This window comes from Argopecten irradians, chromosome 12, assembly GCF_041381155.1.
Source record: "Argopecten irradians isolate NY chromosome 12, Ai_NY, whole genome shotgun sequence".
Classification (NCBI taxonomy): Eukaryota; Metazoa; Mollusca; class Bivalvia; order Pectinida; family Pectinidae; genus Argopecten; species Argopecten irradians.
The window spans coordinates 17381033-17390010 of NC_091145.1; positions in this window are offsets into that span (position 1 = coordinate 17381033).

Sequence of the window (8978 nt, forward strand, 5' to 3'; positions counted from 1 at the left end):
AAGGGCAAATAACTCTGTAAAATACAAGGATTTAATATATCACGAACACTAAGAACAAACCGGTATACCACAACAATGTTTAATATTACAAGAAATTTCAAAGGGGTCTATGGGAGTCCATCCAAGAATTAAGAACAATAATTTAGCCAGAAATCTTTAGCTCGAACCTGACTTATAGACACAATGTAATTACCCAAAAGTGTATCATGCTATACCTCTCCTAACATTGTCGAGTGTACTGCATCAGTAACAACAAACGATAAGTCACAAAAAGTATGCTTATGTGTCAGCTTAATTTTTGAAACAGAACTTTTTTACATACCAGTCTGAGTTTTCAGACTTCACTAATCGTCCAGGATTTTCCTTGTATCGGATTTCTGTAATCCATTTCACTCTTGTTGTAGTACAGTATGAAATTACAAATAGGTATCAGATGACTTTTCATTAATTCATGACATTTATTTTATATAGGTGTCATTTTAACATTATATCCATATTTTGTACGTTATATGTACTGCACTAGGTTTTATAGGTTCTCGGATAACATTAAAATAGAACAATGGTTTCTAATTATAAGTATTTTACTGTTATTATTTTCAAGTATATTAAAGATACTCCACCACCAACAGAACATGAACAATACTCATCATTTGAACAATAATTGGTGTTTAATTGTGTATAGTTTGTCTAATTAACACAAAATATAATATAATATGATTTTTTTTCAGGACACAATGGTGTGAATAAGCAACTTTTGTAACTGAAGAAAAATACTAATTTGTCTGCTTCTGCTTTTGATAGAGAAAAAACACCATTTGTCAGCAATGGAGCATCTTGAATTATGGTAAACCATAGGTATTTAGCACGCTGTTAAGTCAAAGACCCACTATAGACTAATATATATTAGTCTATAGTGGGTCTTTGACTTATCAGCGTGCTAAATACCTATGGGTAAACTTTTCTTTTTAGGTCACCTGAGAGGAAGTCTCAAATGACCTATTATAATCACCTTTTGTCCGCCGGCGTCCTTCATATGTCCGTAAACAATTTACATTTTTAGGTCATCTGACCCGAAGGGTCAGGATGACCTATTGTCATCATGCACCGTCCGTCGTCGTGCGCCGTGCGCCGTGCGCCGTGCGCCGTCCGCCGTCCGCCGTGCGCCGTCCGCCGTGCGCCGTGCGCCGTGCGTAAACTTTTTATTCAAACGACTTCTTCTCAATAACCGGAAGGCCCAGGGTACTCATATTTGGCCTGTAGGTTGCTGGGATGGAGGGCTACCAAGTTTGTTCAAATGAATGACCTTGACCTTCATTCAAGGTCACAGGGGTCAAAAAGGCTAAAATCTTTAAACAACTTCTTCTCAAGAACCAGAAGGCCCAGGGTACTGATATTTGCCCTGTAGGATGCTGGGATGAAGGGCTACCAAGTTTGTTCAAATAAATGACCTTGATCTTCATTCAAGGTCACAGGGGTCAAATAGGCTAAAATCCTTTAAACAACTTCTTGTGAATAACTAAGAGGCCTAGAGACCTGATATTAGGCCTGTGGCATGCTGGGATGAAGGGCTACCAAGTTTGTTCAAATAAATGACCTTGACCTTCATTCAAGGTCACGAGGGTCAAAAAGGCTAAAATCTTTAAACAACTTCTTCTCAAGAACCAGAAGGCCCAGGGTATTGATATTTGGCCTGTAGGATGCTGGGATGAAGGGCTACCAAGTTTGTTCAAATAAATGACCTTGACCTTCATTCAAGGTCACAGGGGTCAAATAGGCTAAAATTTCTGTAAACAACTTCTTATGAATAACTAAGAGGCCTAGAGACCTGATATTAGGCCTGTGGCATGCTGGGATGAAGGGCTACCAAGTTTGTTCAAATAAATGACCTTGACCTTCATTCAAGGTCACGAGGGTCAAAAAGGCTAAAATCTTTAAACGACTTCTTCTCAAGAACCAGAAGGCCCAGGGTACTGATATTGGGCCTGTGACATGCTTGGATGAAGGGCTACCAAGTTTGTTCAAATGAATGACCTTAACCTTCATTCAAGGTCACAGGGGTCAAAAAGGCTAAAATATTTAAATGACTTCTTCTCAAGAACCAGACAGCCCAGGGAACTGATATTTGGCCTGTAGGATGCTGGGATGAAGGGCTACCAAGTTTGTTCAAATAAATGACCTAGACCTTCATTCAAGGTCACAGGGGTCAAATAGGCTAAAATCATTTAAACAAATTCTTGTGAATAACTAAGAGGCCTAGAGACCTGATATTAGGCCTGTGGCATGCTGGGATAAAGGGCTACCAAGTTTGTTCAAATGAATGACCTTGATCTTCATTCAAGGTCACAGGGGTCAAATAGGCTAAAATCTTTAAATGACTTCTTCTTAAGAACCAGAAGGCCCAGGGTACTGATATTGGGCATGTAGCATGCTAGGATGAAGGGCTACCAAGTTTGTTCAAATAAATGACCTTGACCTTCATTCAAGGTCACAGGGGTCAAATAGGCTAAAATCTTTTAATGACTTCTTCTCAAGAACTAGAAGGCCAAGGGTACTGATATTGGGCATGTAGCATGCTTGGATGAAAGGCTATCAAGTTTATTCAAATGAATGACCTTGATCTTCATTTAAGGTCACGGGCGGCAAATAGACTAAAATCTTTAAATGACTTCTTCTCAAGAACCAGAAGGCCCAGGGTACTGATATTGAGCATGTGGCATGCTGGTAGCATGCTGGGATGAAGGGCTACCAAGTTTGTTCAAATGAATTACCTTGACCTTCAATCAAGGTCACAGAGGTCAAAATAGGCTAAAATCTTTAAACAACTATGTTGTATTGTACTAATAGTCAGATGACCGTTAAGGCCCATGGGCCTCTTGTTGACTTCTTCTCCCAAAATGTTGAAGCAATTTCAATGAAATTTTGCACAAACCTTCTAAGGCATAAGGCCAATCAAAATTGTGAATTATATGGTCCCCACCCCCGAGGGAGCTGTGGGAGGGGCCAAAAGGGGTAAAATCTTCTTCTCTACTCACAGATGTGGTTGAATCACATACACTTCATAGATAGAAAGGTCTTAAGGTCCTGTACAAAAATTGTGAATTATATGACCCTGGGGTCTCTAATTTCCCCCTGGGGAGGCGGTTAAGTTTACTATAGTTTATATTGGGAAAACACATTTTTGAGCATTATTTGGTCATTTGTAATAGGAAATGAGTCAAATTTTGTCAGAATTATCAGTATGAGATGGCCATTTAATACTATTAACAAATTGTCCATGACTGACCCCCAGGGGCCTTAGGGGCAGGGCTAAAAGGAGTCAAATAGGCTAAAACTTAAAAAATCTCTCTGAAATTCTGGAAATGGTAGAATCAAATACTTTTCATAGATAGAAAGGTCTTAAGGTCCTTTACAAAAATTGTGAATTATATGACCATGGGGTCTCGCTTTTCCCCCTGGGGAGGGGGTCAAATTTACTATAGTTTATATAGGGAAAACTCAATATATCCATATTGGTCCTGGCCAACCCCCTTGGGGCAGAGGGATGGGGCTAAAAAATGTTAAATAGGCTAAAACTTCAAAAATCTTCTAAAATTCTGGAAATAGAATCAAATTATTATAGATGGAAAGGTCTTAAGTTTTTTTTTTTTAAATTGTGAATTATATGACCTTGGGGTCTCACGTTATCCCCTGGGGAGGGGTCAAGTTTACTTTAGTTTATATAGGAGGAAAAACATATTTGTGAACATTATTTGCCCAATTTTCATAGGAAATTAGTCAAACTTGATTAGAATTATTAGCCTAAGATATAGCATTTTAATATCCATATCAGTCCTCGATGACCCCCTGGGGGACCAGAGGGGCAGGACCAAACAGGGTCAAAAAGATTAAGATTTCAAAAAATACTTCTAAGTTCACAGGTGTGATGGAAGCAAATACTCTTCATAGTCTAAAAAGTCAAAGGAGTAGATATGTTTCAGGCCAAAAAATATTAACTCTGATCCACATCAATTTCACATCAATAAATACTCTCATACTTGCCATTCATCAAAAAAAAAACTTTTTTATAACCATGTACACGATGTGCTCCACCTATGACGTAATAAAATTGATGATTTTCCTCTTCTCGCCAAATTTTGCTAGAAATTCATCATCTTTAGGTTAGAAAAGGCTTGAAATGGATTTGGCCGCCACCTTGGAGCAACTTTATATTTTGCATGGATATGCGTAAATACACGATACACAACGTGAAAAAATCTCTTTCTGCTCCACGAAGGCGGCCACATTCATTTTTAGAGAAAACCACTCAAAAAGTATGATTTTTCAAGGATTTTTGTGAAAAATGGCGGGAAACTGCATGTTGATAACGTCATAGTGAACATAATTGGCACATGCGGGATATTTTCGGGATGTAATGTGTTAGCAAATGTATTCAACTGTTATATGGCAAAATATGTTGTTCTTTACTGGAGAATTAATTTTGCGGCCATATTCGAGTCTTAACGTACCTTCTCCTTTGATCACCGACCAACTTCAAGGTCCAGCATATAGTGTTTATATGTCTTTAATTTGTTTCATTATTTGTTTCATTATATATTCTAACTCGGGTGACCGTTAAGGCCCATGGGCCTCTTGTTATTACATCCTAATAACTAAATAAAATAATCTGCATGTGAACACATGTTACGAGTATAATGGTATGGTACAGTATAGAAGTAGCAATTAGTCTGGCCATCTGTCAGCCATCAGTTCCCTAATTTGATTAAAATACAATCTAATTAAAATTTGGTGTTCATTGTCTACACTGTAAATTACTGAGTTTTAAATGGAATAAATAATGTACATCAAATTTTTATTACATAAAATACAATTTGATAATTAAAATTTACTTAATAAACTACAGAGTTTTCAGAGTGGATAAATGAACATAGGATTTTAATTAGATTGATTAAATTCAAATTCTTACTCTCACTGCTTCATAGAGGATCTGACAACACCCTATTTGAGGCCATGTTCTGATGACCTTTCATATTAACCAATCAAATTGCTGCTTCCAAATTTCTTGACGGGATGAAGTACAAAAAAATTGTAGTAATTGTAGTACAAAAAAATTGTAGTAATTGTAGTCATTTTGCCCAAAGAGCACAGCATAGCTACTGTATATGCATGTCGTTGCAAAATGACATTTTCAGTAATGTAGCTACATGTAAGTGGAGTAAGTATAAAGGTCACCAAAATGTGACCCCGAATGGGATGTTGTCAGATCCTTTATTAAATGGAGTGAGCTAGAATAAGTATCTGGATTTTAATTAGATTGTCAGTTTGCCAATTTTGATTATTTTACCAGTATCGACCGGACACAATCAAGTTTTAATTTAGTCAGAAAAGACCCAATGTAGATTTAGGAAAAAAAATATTCACAACATTCACCTTGAAGACATCGCTGTATAAATAACACTCTTATTTATATACCCATCAATGCAGTTTAGTTATATGTGTTGTAATTTTCATACCCACGAATCAAGAAGAGCTTTTCAACCCAGGCTAGTCAAATCGCCTTTCATCGGTGGTCTGTCGTTAATAATTCTTGTCACCGCTATTTCTCAGAAAGTTCTGCAGGGACCTTTCTGATGTTGGATATGATGCATAAATTTAACTCTACAAGTACCAATAAGAGCTATCAAGTTTTAATTTAGTTAGAAATGACCCAATGCAGATTTAGGGGAAAAAAATCCACAACATTCACCTTTTATAAGGTCATATAATTGATCAATTTTGTTAAACAAACTAACAATTTTGAGCTCCAGCAGACCCAGCTATAAATGTGATATTATGGAAGCATGTACCATGGCAGATTTGACCTATATAAAATCTGGTCATAACAATAATGATATTTTCATTCTTCAATTGAAGTCTGAAGGACCCAGCCTTTTTCCTGTATTTGACATTTGCCCATGGTCTGAATCTAACATTTTAAGATGTAAAAATCCTTTAATGACATTTTTCTTCGGTTTTATAAAGTAAATGTGCAGGAGCTTTCATGGAACTCCAGGGTTCCAGGCCACTTGACCCTAATTTATGGATAATATTTTCTCAGCAGAATTTTTTAATACTAAATTATCTCCCCCTAGTTTGAAACTAAGATCTAGATCTATCAGACATGTTCCAGAAACAAAAAAGTGGCCAGTCCAGTTTCATGTATCAGGACGAAGTGTTGTAAAGTTTCTTGTATTAAGGACCTTGATCACCTGTGTTGAAGGTCACTAGTGGCACAGGTTCCTAAATCGTTTTCCAGTTAAAGTATCCACATTGGTTTTGAGATTTTGTTACTTTAATTGGTACAATCACAACTACATTACAAACAAAGTTATTGAATTATTTCATGATCAGGGTATATGCTTAACAATTAGTAGGATTCTCTCTTTTAAAGATGCTCCACCGCTGACAAATGGTATTTTTTCACTATTAAAAACAGGAGCAGGCGATTTACTATTTTTCTTCAGTTACAAAAGTTATTTACTTTAGACCATTACCACCATTGAAAAGTTTGAGCTTCTAATTTTACTTCACCTTAAAAATATGAAAAATAATTAATTGCATCCGAAAAAAATCTGTGCCACTATATCCTATATGGAATGAAGTACTCATTGCGCATGCACCAAAGGCGAAGTAAATTATTTTATATTATTTTTTGTGTTAATTATATATATATATACACGACTAAACACCAATTATTGTTCAAATGATGAATATCATTTATGCTCTGTCGGCGGTGGAGCATCTTTAATAGAAAAGTGGCTGAAAATATGTTTTGGTTAAAATGTAAAAAAAATCATGAAACTGGAGGACAGTTGTGGAGTAGTAATAAACCATGGAACCAAAGGCTATCTTGAATTAGAGCTGTATAAATAATGATGATTTAATACAAAGATAACATTGCATACATACAAACCTGCATTTACTAATACACCAATACGAGATCACTACTTACATTGATATTCAGTATCACAGGAACCTGGCACGAATTTCGAACCGACTGTTTACATTATAATATCTATAATATTTATACTGTTGGGTGGAAATTTGTGTCAGGTACCTGTGTTCAGTATAGTTGAGATCATGGTTTTGTGATAGGAGTATGAGGATCAGAGATACACACCGTGACATTGTCCTTATTGTATTACATTAATTAGTCACCTGTAAAAAAAAGTAATCAAATTTCAGACTTAATACAATTTGTATTGATTTTTCGCTATTTACTTGTAGATATTTGACAAGTTTATCAGACCCACAGCTGTGACCACTCAGCATTCAACACTGTTGCAAAATATGCAATTTAAGTTTATTGGTAGTTATGTTTTTTATTTAATCATCATTAATGTTTCTGCTACTACAGAAAAAATTAATTAAACTTTTACCATCAGTAGATGTATATAGTACCTAGTAAAGTACGAATCACTACCGTAAGTTTCAGGGGCTATATAACAATAGTGGTTATTTAACGGTAAGTTATTATACCGCGAGGGAAAACTGTGAAGCAATTGAGATATCGTGAGAGAAAACTCTGAAACAGTCGAGATACTGAGAGGGACGACTGTGGAAAAGTCGAGACACCCTGAGAGAGGAGTGTGAAATTGTTCAGTCGAGATACGGTGGGTAATATCACGGGAATCTGAGATACTTGAAAAAAACCACAATACCATACATGGTAGGATATACGTATATAGTACTATGTAGAGTAAAATTTTTACAGGGTTTTTTTTTTTTTATCTAGACCTCTTTTAACGTCTAAAAATGGGTTTAGTTCACTCTCGTGGGTCCATGATTATATATTCTGTAACTAATTCTCATATCCCTTTAGAATTCTCCGAGTAACGGAAAATTCGAAATATAATGGATTTCGAGAGAAAGAGAACAGCACTTTTTAATTGTTATATTTTATAGCCGACTGAAAAAAACCTTAATAATCTTACAACAGCTTCATCGAATATGTTTTTCACGTACACGTTTCCTGTGCCAGGACTTTGGTCATGAATAATTTATCTTGATAATGACATATTAAAAGTATATATCCCATTCGGAAATACGTTTTAAAATAGTGACCGACGATGAATTTGCATATTAACTTGAAAATGGAAATATTCGGGTTAGCGACATTTGTTAGTGCGATAAAGTATCCGTATAATTTCGAATTAGTTGGTATATCGCGATCGCATTATGAAAATCATATGACAGTGCCTAAATATATTTCACAAGATAAGTCCAAACACGCAAGCAAACATACTCTGGCCCTGACACCAGACTTAGACATTATGACAGCTAGATGTCTGGCCTAAACCAGACATAGATCTATCTGCCATAATGTCTAAGTCTGGTGCCAGGGCCAGAGAAGTCTCGGACTATCCCGCTGTAGGATTGCCTCCAAACTTTATCACAAGCATCGAAAACTCGCTTGGTAAATGGTTTGCAAAAAGTGTTGTTTTGTTACGAAATAAGCAACGGACTGGGTTTAATAAAATACTTAGCAGGTATATTTTTATATAAATGTAACCATAGGGTATTAGCTTGTCTACTTTTTTTTTCACTTTTCGAACTTAAGTCTGGCATGAACTTTGTTCGCAAAGGTTTTTGAATTGAAAATGAATTTACACTTTTTGTATGAACATGTAAGTATCCAAATGTACGTAATGTAAGTAATATTTCAGTGGGGCAATTGTTTAGAACGACATAACCATTCAAAAATATATCTGCATAGTTTCTTGAAATGTAAAATTTGTGGAATACAAATTTTATAATGATGTCTTAATTGTGACAATCGACGATTTATTATGTAACCTATACATTTGTGTTTCGTGTTCAATGGCGTAGGAAGCGGGGGGGGCAGGGGGGGCAACTGCCCCCCGTTCCCCAGGACGGGGGGGCAAACATGTCTTTTTGCCCCCCCCCCATTTTCGCCGACTGAAATTTTCTAAAAATGCTTA